Raw genomic sequence first — 14367 nt, forward strand, 5'->3', positions numbered from 1 at the left:
ATCTAACGAAAAAAAAAACCCTCCCTCTATTATGTGTTTTTATCACACCTGCCCACTCGACAGCCCCGGCCTCTCCTGAGATGTCTGAAGCGATGCTTTCAGAGATGTTCGCATTCCCAGACTCAACTCAATCCCGAGACGTTTAGCGCAAAATGACCTGAGGGATGGGATTTCCCCAAGATAATCTCTGAGGCAGCGGTGGGTGGAAGGCTGTGCACAAGCACTTGTTTTTGCAGATCTCCACCAGCATCAAAAATACTTGCAGTGTCACGCTAACCTGGCTAAAAATGTCACTTCCTTACATATCCTGAATGAAACCGTGGTTGTTTTTATTGTAATCTTTGGTCATTTTTACATCTGAAGGGTTCAAATCATGGCCGCTCGCTCCTGCACCCAAACCGGCTGCCCCCCTCAAACTAACCACCTCTGATGTTATCACTGGAGATGTACAAGACACGGAAAAAAGATGAAAACACAGACGAACTCTTATGCAACTTGAATTACAACACCCCGCCGCCATGACCTCCCTCTCTCCTCTTCCATACCGACAGAAAATGACTGGTTAGAGCCAGACAAAGAGGAATTTCAACACAGCGGGCAAAAATCAGAGACTGGAGCAGAGATCACATTGCATGTAGATGTAGTTTTTGAGCTTACACTGATACCAGCCTCATGCTGACTGCAGGGTTTCACAGGATTGGCTGACAATAAGTGCTTATGCAACAGGGAGTACAGAAAACATATACTTAGAGCAGGAGTCTGTCGGACTTCCCAGCGTAAGTCAGCGTACCCTTAGCACTGTTATTTGTGTTGCTTAGAGGAAAAAAAAAGTCTGCATCATATTTTAACCCTTGTGTTTTGTTGAGATTGGCTCGTCTTACTTGTTTTTTGGGGTCTCACAGAGAGAATTAACCTTTTTTTTCCATTTCTTTTTAGCATTTCTGAGCATAAAGCCCATATAAAGCTCTGAAGTGGAGTGAGTTACTGATAAACACAACAAAACACAGAAATGACTGCAAAGTAATGCTGTTATACCAAATAAAGAAATACTTCATGACTGGCTGAAATACAGTACATGTGGCTGTATATCTGTGAGCTGCTATGAGGACACTGTAACCTTCCTCAAATCAATATAAGAAACAATCATAAGTTCTGTATTTCTCTTGTTTTTTTATGTGTTTTTCTTCTGCAATTGTTGGAGAATTAGCTCGACCAGCTGTTTGTCTTGATGAACTAATACTCACATAATGCTGGTGGATGGAAGTGCGCATCAATTCGCGTGTTATTTTGCTGCTTTTCTGGACAGATTGGTTTGAAATTTGAGCTACATTTGGATGGAAACCTACTAATTGGACTCCAGAGAAAAACAGCTCCCTGTTAGACCGCTTATGAACAAACTGTTAAAAAACATCAATAACAGAAATGTAACTGAAGCCTTTTGGGTTTTGGGAGGAATAGCGGTCCATAAAGAAAGTGCTTTAATAAACACCATTCAGAGAGCACATCAATGGTACATTTATCCATGTTTTACATTTTTGGTCTCTGACGCTCCACTAAGTAAATGCCTGTTTTCTGTAGCTGACTTCTTAAACAATGTTCTGTTCAGATAGTTGCTTCAGGTGGAGGAGACATGGGCATCTTTATATGATGCAGGAGTACAAACAAAAATAAAGCTACTGAGAAGTCAGTGGAGTCTATGCTACATCCTCAGATGGACAATGATAAGCCGGTGCTGGTCACCAAGTGACCTGTGGTTCAATGAGTAGCTGGTGGTGGGAAATGAAAAGGCAGCTGTTCATTCAAGCAGCTACTGGCTCGGCTGCTAACGAGCAGGTCAAGGCTAGACACCCACTGGATCAGCTACTGGACCAGCAGGTTCCTAGCATGCTGAGGCTAGATTAGCCGCTGTTATTGTCTTCTTTTGTATTTTAGCTGCAAATTGGAGCCAAATACAGCATGTTACCACCACCTACTGTAGACAAATAGGACTTCTCTAGATCAATTACCCTATTTTTTTTGTTTTACTCCAGTTGGCTGGTAGCCTTGGCATGCTAGTCACCAGCCGATCCATTAGCAGATCCACTGGGTTGCCACCTTCAGTTCCCACCTTGATGGCCAGCCTTTCATTTCACATACCATTGGCCCGATCAGTCGCTGGCCTCGGCGAGGGCGTAGCCTCCGCCAGCTTCACAGCAGTCTTAATTTTGTCCGTCATCCTGCTCCATATCTTCACGGCACAACATCTCCAGCAGCCAGCTGATTCTGGCTCCGCACCGATCAACACATATATGACAGCATGTACAGGTTCATACAGCACGAGTTCTTATTTTAGAAACTCTTGCCCACACATTTTCCTTTGCCCTTTTCCTCACAGCCTGTGCCTCTGTTTTCCATCTAACACTCTGTCTGTCAGCTCTCTCCCTCAAGCCCCTCTCTCTCCCCTGAAAACACACATATATACACAGGACTTTTCCTGTACCCAACTCCCCTTCCCAGCAGAGTGATGCAGCTTTGCTTTTATGAGATACCAGAGTCGTGCTTGCGGCAGGATGACTGACTGGCTTGTAGAGAGGACAGAGGAACCATTTTGTGCCCCGCCGCCTCGCTGAATCCCTTTTAAAATATTCATTCATAAACTCCTGGAGCCTTTTACTCCACATCAAACATTAGACCCATAGGAAAAGCACTGAGCTGATGCATCCAGTGAGGAAAACAAAAATACAGGGTAAACAGGACCACGGGTGAAGACCAAAATTAATCTAAATATTTATGCGCTAAATATACTTTGATATATTCATTGTGTTTTTAGGGAAATGATTTGGACCAAAACTGAGTCAACAGGATTTGAATTTGAGAAAATATGCAAAGGCTGCTAAAACTGCTTACTCATTTTGCAGAGCAGCTGTGTTTATCTCTGTGAAATAGTCCGAAATAATGAGGCGTTTTTTAATTTTCTTAGTTTTCTCAATGAAAAAGCGATAAATTTCCTAAAGCATACCAAGAAATAAAACACCACAAACTGGTCAAAGTAGGGTAATGAGACGTCTTCATTTTCCTCATCAGGACTGGGTGTTAAATCTGTTGCTAAGTTTGTACATAAAGTTTTTATGATCAGCTAAAGTAAACAGGAAGTCGCATTAGCATTGCTAACTGTAGCGTAACTTCCAAACAGTAGAGTTTCAGGGGCCAAACAAACTACTACTCTACTTGAGAGCTAACCAACTGTCTTGGCGAGGAGGATGGATTATGCGTCACAGGGAGAAGGTCACTAACGTTATGTTAGGTAGGACAGCTTTTTAACGCTAACTTGCTAATAGCAAGTCCTTGTCTCTCAGCCATGTTCAGGTCCAGCTCCCAGCTTTCAACAATAGATGGATGCGGTACAGGTTCAAGTCTGGCATTTTGAGGTTCTTCATGAGTCCAGGTCCCAGCTTTCAGATACTAGACTGGTCCATTTGAGTTCCAGGTCGTACGTTTCTGGCTTTTTGTGTTCAGGCACACTCGTGAAGACCTCTACTTGGGAGTGGTGATGGCTGGTGATGAAACTTTAACGAAGAGCTGGTGCGACAGGCTCCAGATATTTACCATTAATGGCTCGATGACATGTGACATGTAAATTGCCTTTCATGCATGCATTGAACGGGTGTGTGTGTGTGTGTGTGTGTGTGTGTGTGTGTGTGCGTGCAGCCACAACAGCTTCACTGTAGTAGACAAGTTTAACCAGATGACAAGCAAAGAAAGAGCTGCGCCACAAACCCGGTGCTGTCTTTAAGCAGACCTGCTGTACTTCATCTTTTTCCTTTTTTCAATGCTCGTCTTCCCACAAAAGAATCCTCTCTACAGAAGCTTCTCTGACATCTCAAATGTCACCCAAACTAACTCCGTGCTCACTCACTGCTCGGCTGTGCGAGTACAGAGTGCCTGGGCGGCAGTGGGAACTTCACAGACAATATTACGCTTTCTGTACTGAATGTCACAACTAATAGACCCCGGCACGACAGATATGCGAGAACGAGAGCGGGCCATGCACAGAGAAAAGAAAGGGGGGAAATGGAGAGGAAATCAGGAGTGATTGTGATTAAAGCGGTGCCCAAGATGAAAGGGAGAATTGTATGAGTGTAGGAGGGGGGACACAGCAGGGGGGCCGAGAGCCTGACTGGTCAGTCATGGCTGCCATTCTAATGCCATCCAAAAAAAAACAATCATCTTGAGTCTTTTTTCCTCAGTTTAAAGCAATTAAATGTAGGTTAACGTACAGCTTGGGTGTCTAGATAAGTTTTACATCAGCTGCACATATGGAGAAAAGGGTGGAGGCGAGATGTAGCCGCTGCAAAATCCGCCTTCATGAAAGCACCTTGGCCTATTTTTCTACCCATGGCGTCAACACAGTTTGTCATGGCAGGGGCACCAAACATGCAGGCTGCCAAAACATCCCATTCTGGATGGGGTGCTAGATGGCTCCCCTTCCTCCCTCCTCCTCCTCCTCCTCCTCCTCCTCCTCCTCCTCCCTCCTGCAGACACCATAAATCACTCTATGTCTCTTTGAGGTTGACCCGCTGATGAACTGCTTGCCTTTTAAAAAAGTCATTTAAATAGCGAAAGCAGGGGCCACACACACACACACACACACACCCTTCCGTGAGGTCACAAGTTTAATATTTGATATCCTTACTGCTGCACTTATGCAGCTACTTACAGTTCAGTCGCACCAATAGAAGCAAATAAAGTTTAAATATGGCAGCAATGACCTGCTGGAACTAAAGTGGATTAACTCCGAATTGAAAGGTCTCATGTTTGTCAGCTGGCCCCCGGTTGCTCAAAGGCACGTGGTTCATATTTCAATCAAAAAGTCATGTGCCACGCGTTGTTACGGAGATGTTAATCTCATGAAGCTCTCCTTTTCTACTCAGTTTTCGCTTTGATAAATGTGTGAGTGTTTTGTTGTGGTGGTCAGGAGAGATCGGGTCGTAGCAGCGAGGGGCGCTGAGAAAGAAAGGTAGAAACAACAGTGAGTAAAAGTCAGAAAAACAGACGCAGCACGAGGCAAGCAGAGAGAAACAAACATCCAGAGCGAACGAGCGAGGAAAAGAGACGGAAGAGAAAACCAGAGGAGTGAAAAAGCAGACAAAAGTGTCCTGTTGCGAGGCCTGCAGGAAATGAAGTCAACAGTGTTGGAGGAACGGGAATGGGAAAAGCAGCTGTGGGGCCGCAGTCCTGTGCAAGGCCCCAAAGGGCCAACTCGACTCCCAACACATGGTTAATGAGTAAAACCAGAAAATGACACTGTAGTCGACAACAGACTGTAATTAAATGCTTATTAGGCTAAATTGTTGATAGAAGCTGTAGAAAACCAACAACTGAGGACCGCAAGGAATTCAATGGCAACTTAGTATGGGACAGATATTAAAACAGAGGTTTACAAGAGCTGAAATAAAACATAAAAGTATGGGAAAATAGATATGCATGCATTGCTGGCTGGGATAATTGGATTATTAGACTTTGTGGCAGCAAATCCCAGTTTAAGAGTTTTCATTAATGACATTCTGAGGTAAACACTAATGCAAATGTCAAATGTTTTCAGACTAGATTACAGTGAAACAGGTTTGCGTCCTGCATCCTGTGTGTGGTGTAAACCCAATTGATTTTTTTTTTTTGTAACATTTTCTGCCTTTAATTCAAAATGTCCACAATCCAAAGAGGATTAAAAACATTGTTTGTAGCTTGAAACAAGGGGGGGGGGGGAAACTGCGGCACAGAAGTCCCAACAAAGAGTAGAAGAATGGCGGGATGGTTGGGGTCTTTTCAGTTGAGGATGAGCCCACACACAGATGGGCTGGGACAGCGGGAGGACTGATTAATGATTAATCTACCTTGGCCACAACAGAGAAGATGCAAACATGGCTCAGGAGGAGAGCCACTTCAAACTCTGGCAGAGAAAGGAGAAACGCAGGCGAATATGCCATCATTCAGCGTGCTCACTGGACCTCGTGCACATTGTGTCCTTAAGTGATGGAGCAGTGAAAGAAGAGAGCTATTTAAGGCCTGATAGAGAACATGCTTAAAGTGAGCGAGTGGGCGGTGCGGGGCATGCATGTATGTGTGTGTTTGTGTGTGGAGGATGAGGCTTGTGGGAGCATGTTTTTACTCACTTTTAATGGTTTTTCTAGTCACTCTGCACTGACTTGTTAATTATTAAAGGCCTCCATTCATTGAAAGGCTGTAAGGAAGATTTTTATACGTCAGTTTGTACGACGCACTACTGTAAAACACATTCAGCTTCAGTTGGCCTGTGTTATGTAGATTTAAGGTTTACAATTATCTCATTATCCTATCACTTAAAATAGCATTTCATTTCATTTCAAGTGACATTTGTCCAGGCTGCAGCTGTTGTGACACGGGGCACAGTTGGCAGTGCTGCAGGATGACTCGGGTTTGAGCCAGAGAACAAGAATGTGCCAATCCGATCTGTCAGATCAGTGACTGGGCCAACACATCTAAGCAGATCGGGTTAGAGGCCAGACGTGACGGCCGCAATCCACATTAAATTAGTGCTGCTGAAACAATCAATCAGTCGATTGGTGGTAAATTATTCATTTTTAAGTAATTTTTTTAAGCCAAAATGCCAAAAAAAATGCCTGGTTTGCAGCTTCAGAAGTGTCAACATTTGCAGCTTTCTGCTTCTAATTAACTGAGTGTCTTTCAGTTTTGTTCTGACATTGCTGTTTTCTGATGCTATAGGTCAAACAGTCCGTTAATGGAGAAACTGATCAACAGATTAATCATTAATCAATCATTAGTTGCAGTCCCTCTTTAAATGAGTTAATATGTTCAGTTTGCCTCCGTTCATTTGTTGCTTTAATCTAAGTTTGATGCCTTAAACTGTCGTGGGCTTCACAATAAAAGCATTTTAATGTGAATCAGAATCAGAATCAGAATCAGAATCAGAATCAGAATCAGAATCAGAAAAAGCTTTATTGCCATGTACGCTTTTACACATACTAGGAATTTTTTCTGGTGAAATTGGTGCATGACACATCTATCAAAGTAAGAGCATAAGAATATAACAATTTAAATATGAAGCCAGTGGTGGGCCTTTACTGTGAAACGTTTGCAGTTAACGTTCCCCAAAACTGCCTCAATATTGCAAACTTTATGCACGTGTAACATTTAATTTAATTCAGTGTTTAACAAAGCTTGCTAAAGGAGGACGGCTCAGAAAATGAGGACTTACATCTCATCAGCAGCTCAGCGCAGTTTGAGAGGTCTGTGTTTGTGCACAGCACCAGTATGAACCATTATGTGCACTAGATACACATACAACAGGATCCATGTAGTGAGGAGGTGTTGTACAGATTTTACATTTAGGGAAAAGAGACCTCTGATATCAGAGCAGCACTTGGTATCTGCATCAGGATAAAGTTCAGCCTGGTTCGTCCCTATGAAAGAGTTGGACATGCTTTGCAGTGTTTCCTATTTTCTCCAAAAGAGCCAAATCTAAATCTGAAGCAGTGGAGGTGAAATGCTCCCGCCTCAGCTGTCGGACAATGTGTGGATGTTCCTGGTTATTCCGTCTGTGTCCTTCATCTGACGGCAGAGCTGAGGTGATTACTTCTGGAGGAGGTGGACAAATCATGAGAACAGATCATGGCGAGGATGGCAATAACATCTGTGCAAAAAGGACTCGTGTTGAGAGCGAGAGGAAGCCGGAGGTGGAGCGTGCAGCAGCGGGGATATGAGGGTGTTATGTGAGTGTGTGATTACGGGGTGCTTGTACATTTGTGTGGCGGCGGCAGCGGCGGCGGCGGCGGGGGGGCTTTCATATAACAGATTAAAATCAAAACAGAAAGACATTCAAAATGAAGCCGAAAGGATCAGACTCCAGCCGGCATTTGTGGTTTGATGGACTGTCAAAACACTTTTCGCAAGATTACCCACCTGTCACAGGAATGCTGTCATGGACGTTATACAACACTGATAGCATAATAGGATTCCTGTTATGAATTTTAGCTGTGCTCTCAAAAAAAAAACCCCAAACACTTTTCACCATTATTTAGCTCTCTGTCTGCGTCTTCATGCACCTGCCAACGCGAGCTCAGCCCTCAGCGTGCCGCCCTGCCAGGACAAGCAGCAGCTGAGCCTCTCACCTGTGCGAAGCCCGACAAATTGCAGTCTGTTTATGCTGATTTATTGCACCTTTTCACCACTCAAAATATTACTGCAGTTTTTTTTTTTTCCTTTTCCACTCTCTCTGCCTCCTTCCCTCGTCTCCCTCTCCATCTGTTCTCACTGGTGGCTTTTGATCAAACGCAAGAAAAAGCTGCTCAGACTGATATACCTGCTCTGTCAGCCCCGTGTAGAAAACGCCAGGCGCCCGTATCTCAGCTCTGTCATGTGAGCGTTTGCAGGCAACTGTGAGTCATAATTGTACAGATACTGAATCGGCTCTGTGTGGTCGCTCATGTAAAATGTGTTTTGTGGTTCTTAAAGAGGAGTAAACTGGAATTAGTCATCAATTACAAACTGGAAAACACGCAGTGCTGATTGATTTTTGCGTCTGATTCCTCCCTGCTGCAGTCAACAACCTGAACTCACCTGAGCTCCCTACTTACATCAAGCATGAAGGAACTGCTCTCTCTGTACAAGTCCGGCTCGAGTCTTCAGACCCTGACTTGTGAAGTCGCATACCGGCTGAGATATTAAGATAAGATAAGATAAAACTTAAATTGTTACAGCCAGCAAAGAAAAATCAAGATAAAAAAGGATACAGAAGAAAAACTAAAAATCTGCTTTATATATGTTCATTGTGTACAAGATTATAAGAATACAAAAATACAAAATACAAATACAAATATTGGCGATCACCTGAATCCCACCTGTCTTGTCTCCCGTGCTTCAAATGTCGTGATCAGAGTACATGACATTTCTGTCTTTGATGATGGTCACCGTGTCAGATCTTATGATCACAGTGCCGTAAACTTGTGCCTTGTCTCGGATGGGTGACCGGCAAGACTACACGTACGACCCCGGCCAATCACAGCACGTCTCCTTTGAGATGTCACACTAGGCGTGTCAAAACAAAAAATTCTGACATGTTAGACTTTTCGTCGTTCGTAGTCGGCCATGACGCTGGTTATTTGTCAGCTACGACAGAATCGTCTCAAAGTCAGGCTGGATTTGTGCAGTCTGATCCCGCCTCCTCCTGTGCAGTTAAACTCAGAGCTTCCTCGTCCTCCCCCCTTTATTAGGGGTGCTCACAATCTACCTTTTCAAACTGACACTTTCATTTTCCTAAATTTCACAATCTGCATATCTCACTGTGTGTAAACACTGAGTCTGCAGTCCACTGTGAATGGATGCAAAGCGCCCCAGCAGCACCAGATGGATGCGTCGTACGTGATCCGGCTGTACTGTAGGCCTGCTTTCATTTATTCCCCGGTGTCACCGTCCACTATGACACAGAGCGTCTGTGGGCTTCGCACGTCTTTAAATCTCATCCATGTACCTTCTATCTCACCTCGTCTCATTATTGAACAGGACGCTACTCCCGTGCAACTGCTGTCTTTACATTTATTCATTCACTGCGACAGAGTAGCAGGAGGTTTGCAGTGCAGATGGCTTTGTTAGATGTAGTAACTGCAGTATTTCTTCAGCTTCCTTTGCGTTGTCTTCACTCTAAACGGCATCAGAAATTGTAGCAACTCGCAGTATTTGTGGTATCTGTGTAGCTGCTGTACCTAAAAACCCAGCTGTGCTGTTCAGTGCAGAAACGCTGAAATTTGTAATGACATTGACAAACAAAGGGTGTTTAATGTGGATTGGTCACACCGGGGCCGATACCCGACCCGCTTAATAAGGTCAATATCTGCCCATCCATCCCAGCACATCCAGCATTGTCTCCATCATCTAGTTTCCAGTCTGAGTCTCTGCAGACCAGCCTGCTGCCATTGTCCTTTCGGTCTCTGATGTCCATTTCCCCAGTGCCTGAAATCCTGGTATGAATTTTTCATTTTTGGGCTGTCAGCTTGGCGTCTTTCGGGCTTCATTTTCACTCTTGATCCCTGGGTCTGAGTGTGTTTTTTTTTTTTTTTTTTTGAGCTTCCCACTGACCTTGGCAGGTGTTCATTAGTTTCTCTGCTACTCAGCAGTTCATATCCTCTGCCTGTGCCTTATTACCTGTTTGTGATGTCCTTCCTGCCTGCAACATTGTGTTCGCCAATTTGGTTTTGGGCCAGAGTTTGATACACTGACAAATCATATTAGTGCTTTTATAAAAATCTTCATTTTTGTTTGCACTACTGACCAAGCAGAGACCCAGTCTGTTATTTTCCATTCATCCTCGGGGTCTGAGGTGTCAGATTCATGCAAACTAGTCTGCCGTCATAATGTCAAAATACCCTTTTCAGCATCCACCTGCACATTCAAGTTTCAGGGCACAAAAGGACCAATAATAACTGAATTTCATTAACAAATTCACTAAGCACGTTGTGATCTTGAACCATTTACTTTCACTTCTTAGTATTTTGTAAGCCACGCAGCACATTGGTCTCCATACAGTACTCCTTCCTGTGTGCATTGTGTCAGTACACAGGCAGGATATTGGAAGTGACAGAAAGGAGTGTTTGAGTGGTTGCAGGTTATTTTATCGATGTCAGGCATGGAGTGAATAAATGGGACGGCTGACTCAAGCCACTTCAGATCCCTTTTTTGTGGTGTCGATTGGAGGAAGAGGTGTGCCACAGATCTATACGGCAATACCACACTCTCTGTGTGTGTGTGCATGTGTTTGTGTGTGCGTGCGTGTGTGTGTGTGTGTGTGTGGAAAACAGTCGAGCTAAACTCTAAAGCCTGAGCTCCCATGGGGTCTGAGGGATCAGACAAAGGAAACCAATGGGTACCCACGGGACTGAAATAAAGTCCCATTTCAAGCACACACACACAAAGTGACACAGCCTCAGACAAGTTGCCACACATACAGGTGTACACACACACACACACACACACACACACACACACACACCTGCACCACACTGAGCACTGGGTCATATAAGGGTGCCAGAAGCAGACATGTTGTGTCTGGAATTCTGCTTTTCTTATGACAGGTCCACTGTAACAGACATCCTCCTTTTCAGGGCCATTGTACTGTGACAGAACAAACTCACACACACACACACACACACACACACACACACACACAGAGTAGTTTTTCCATCACTTTTGGGGACATTACATAGACTTACATTCATTCATTTCATCAAAGACTTATCCAAACCCTGATCATAAGCACTAAATAACCCTAAACCTAACGCTAACCTTAACCTGAACCTAAACCTAAACCTCACCCAAAAGCAAGGCAAGTCCCCCCAATCTGACTGTGTAAACAGATTTTTGTCCCCACAACATGAGTAATACAAGTACACACACACATACAAAGACAAAATACCGGCTTGAATAATATCTTAATCCTCTATCTGAATACTTGAAAATCACAGCGGGCTGGCAGCCTATGAAAAATGCACACAAGGTAGCTCACACAACAAAGCTGTGTTTACTACATCTGCTACCAGCCAGACCAGAATGTTTTTTAACATCGAACATTCAGCTGTATGGCTTCAAAGTGGCTATAATCGATGGTTTTATATTAACAATGGATTAGCATGACTAAAGGAATCACTCACGGTGATGAACCCAAAGAAAATCATCACTCTATTCTGCAGTTGCCCTCAAGTCACGGCTACTTCCTGCTCATTGTTTAGCTGTTAGGTCTGCAACTTTGCTGTTTTGATTCACTCTGATGGCTTGCATAGCTCTTCTTTTCAGCCACAGCAGGCAGCTATTTTCAGTAAGATAAAAAGCTTTAAAAACCCACTGTACCCTACCTGCTCGGCACCAGAGGCTTCCAGCTCAAATCACTCATGCAGAATTATCTGTTTCTGCACTGTTTGTCTGTATGTTACCAATGCTCTTTCTCCACAACTGCTCACTCTACTCCTTCCATTGTATAGAGCCTTTCTCTGAAGCCATGCGGGATGTAGTGAAGTTAATGATTTGTCGGTGGAGTGACAGTTGTTTGGAACATACTGAGTATATACATCAATGGTGCAGACCTGGATTGTGCTGCAGGAGCGGTATCAATGGAGAAGTTTCTTTGGATATGTTTTGGCATGTTTTTGCTGTGAGTCATTGTAGCTGTTGTGAAACCAAGCTGACTGCAGCTGCCATCCTCTATGAAGAAGCAAGGAGCCACCTTTCAAACGAGACTGTCCTCCCAAGAAAAACAACAGCACCAGTCGTTTGAGCAAGTGGCCAATATTAACATGTTGATGTTCAAGTGACAAAGACCTCCAGTGATCCATTGGGAGCAAATTAGGGAGTATGAAAGTGCTACTTGAGTGGAAAGTAGTACAGAGGCTAAGAAGGGCTAAAGCAGACTTGTCCTTGAACATCAACACATGTTGAGGCTCTCAACCCCGATTGCACAGAGTTTCTCTTTGAGTCAAATGAACACTACACTAGTGGACGCTGCAGCTTTGCAGCCACTGTCGCCTTTGCATGTTGCCGGACCACCCCTCCACATATGAGATATGTCTGAAGCAGATGTGCTAAGAATAATCAATTCTCTTAAAACATCAAAAGCAAAAGATGTTGATGAGGTGGACACTGCTGTGCATAAGGAGCTAATCATTAGTCTCTCCCCTCGTAAAGATTTCAAACCAGTCCTTTTCCCAGGGAGTCTTCCCGAATGCTTAGAAGATGGCAGATAACCTAACACCACTTTTTAAATCTGGCAACCTTGTCACCATCTGCAACTACAGGCCTATCAGTGTCCTGCCAGCAGTATCAAAGATACTGGAGAGAGATTTGTTGCATAGCAGTTGACTTTCCATTTGAACAATAGCACCTTGTATATAGAGTGTATCGAGTCCACCTCTTCTGACCGATCTCAAATTATCAGTCAATAACCATCAATCCATTGCTGTCAGCTCCTTCACTGGTGTCCCACAAGGATCCATATTGGGCCCACTCATCTTATATGTTAATGATATGCCATCCATATGCCTTGATAGAGACTCAAATATATGCAGATATCAGTACTGTATATGTAAGAAGCAATACAAAAAGCCAAGTTGTCTCCTTCCGAACTGATACAATAGCACAGGCTCTGCTGATGAAGGCGTCACATCAGAAAAGACTTGTTGTTCTGGATGGAAATGACAAAACCAGATCTTCTGCTGTTTAATTTTTAGGATTGTTTCAAAGCAACAGGTGGTTAGTATCTGAGAAACGCTATTACACGGTGTGTGATTATATGTTAAGATTAGATAAGGGCAACTTTTTTTTCTTTTTTTTTTTTCAAATGTAATACACTCAAAATGGGATTACTGATACCAAGAGTTATGAAACATGCTCGTCATTTAAAGCACATCTTTAAAGCACTTTTCACATCTGAAACTGGAGGATTTTGAAACGACAGCAGTGCCACAATCAGACTCGACAAATGCCCTCTGAAGACCGCCTCATATTAGCATAATGAAAACACAAAAGCCGGTGGCATGGCTCGAGGACAATACCTCCATGTGGTGAACTCATAAGTCGACCCCTTCCCGCTGCAATAAGCCTCCATCCTGCCGTGGCATGTTGCCGCAGCTCGCAGATCAGATGGGGGGGTTCTCCCTATTGAAATTCATAGATTCAGTATCTGCTTTGCTCTCAGTGCTGCACTAATATAAATACACTTTAATCAAAATAAGACGCATTAAGCTTCCTGTTGTGGCACACGGAGAGGAAAAAAAATCTGATAATAAAAAGCTGCCTTGTAGTGAGTCAGTAAGTCGATGAGTCATGGGTCTGGGAGATTAGACAGGAGGTTCTGTGCTGCCTCAGAGAGGATTACAGAGCATATATTACGGGGCAGTGATTTTTGAGTTCACACAAAAAGCAAATGATCATGTATGAAGCAACGGAGACCGGCCTCTCCGCTCTCCCTCGTGACCCTCGGTGCTGTTCTAGCTGTCACCTCCCTGACAGCAGTCGCCCCTCCGTGTGATTTACCTCACTCACCAAAACGTATTACGCTGCAAAGTTCACTGGTGAAATTCAATCCTGCGACGCTCCCCCTTCCCTCAGCTGTGCAGAGACACTGATATACACAAACGCACATGTATGCACACATGCATGTACGCCACTGCTCGCACACAAACGCACCTTTTCCATTTCAGTCCCACTCACCCCCTTCCCTTTCAGAATATAAGCAGCTTTCATGCCGCTACTTATGCAAGCTGAATGTTTGCGTCTGATATTCAGATTAGCAATGCTGCTAAATGTGCTACCACCGGCCTATCATGGCCTATTCTGGGTCGATGCACTTCT

The sequence above is a fragment of the Chaetodon auriga genome, chromosome 17 (genome assembly GCF_051107435.1).
Source record: "Chaetodon auriga isolate fChaAug3 chromosome 17, fChaAug3.hap1, whole genome shotgun sequence".
NCBI lineage: Eukaryota > Metazoa > Chordata > Actinopteri > Chaetodontiformes > Chaetodontidae > Chaetodon > Chaetodon auriga.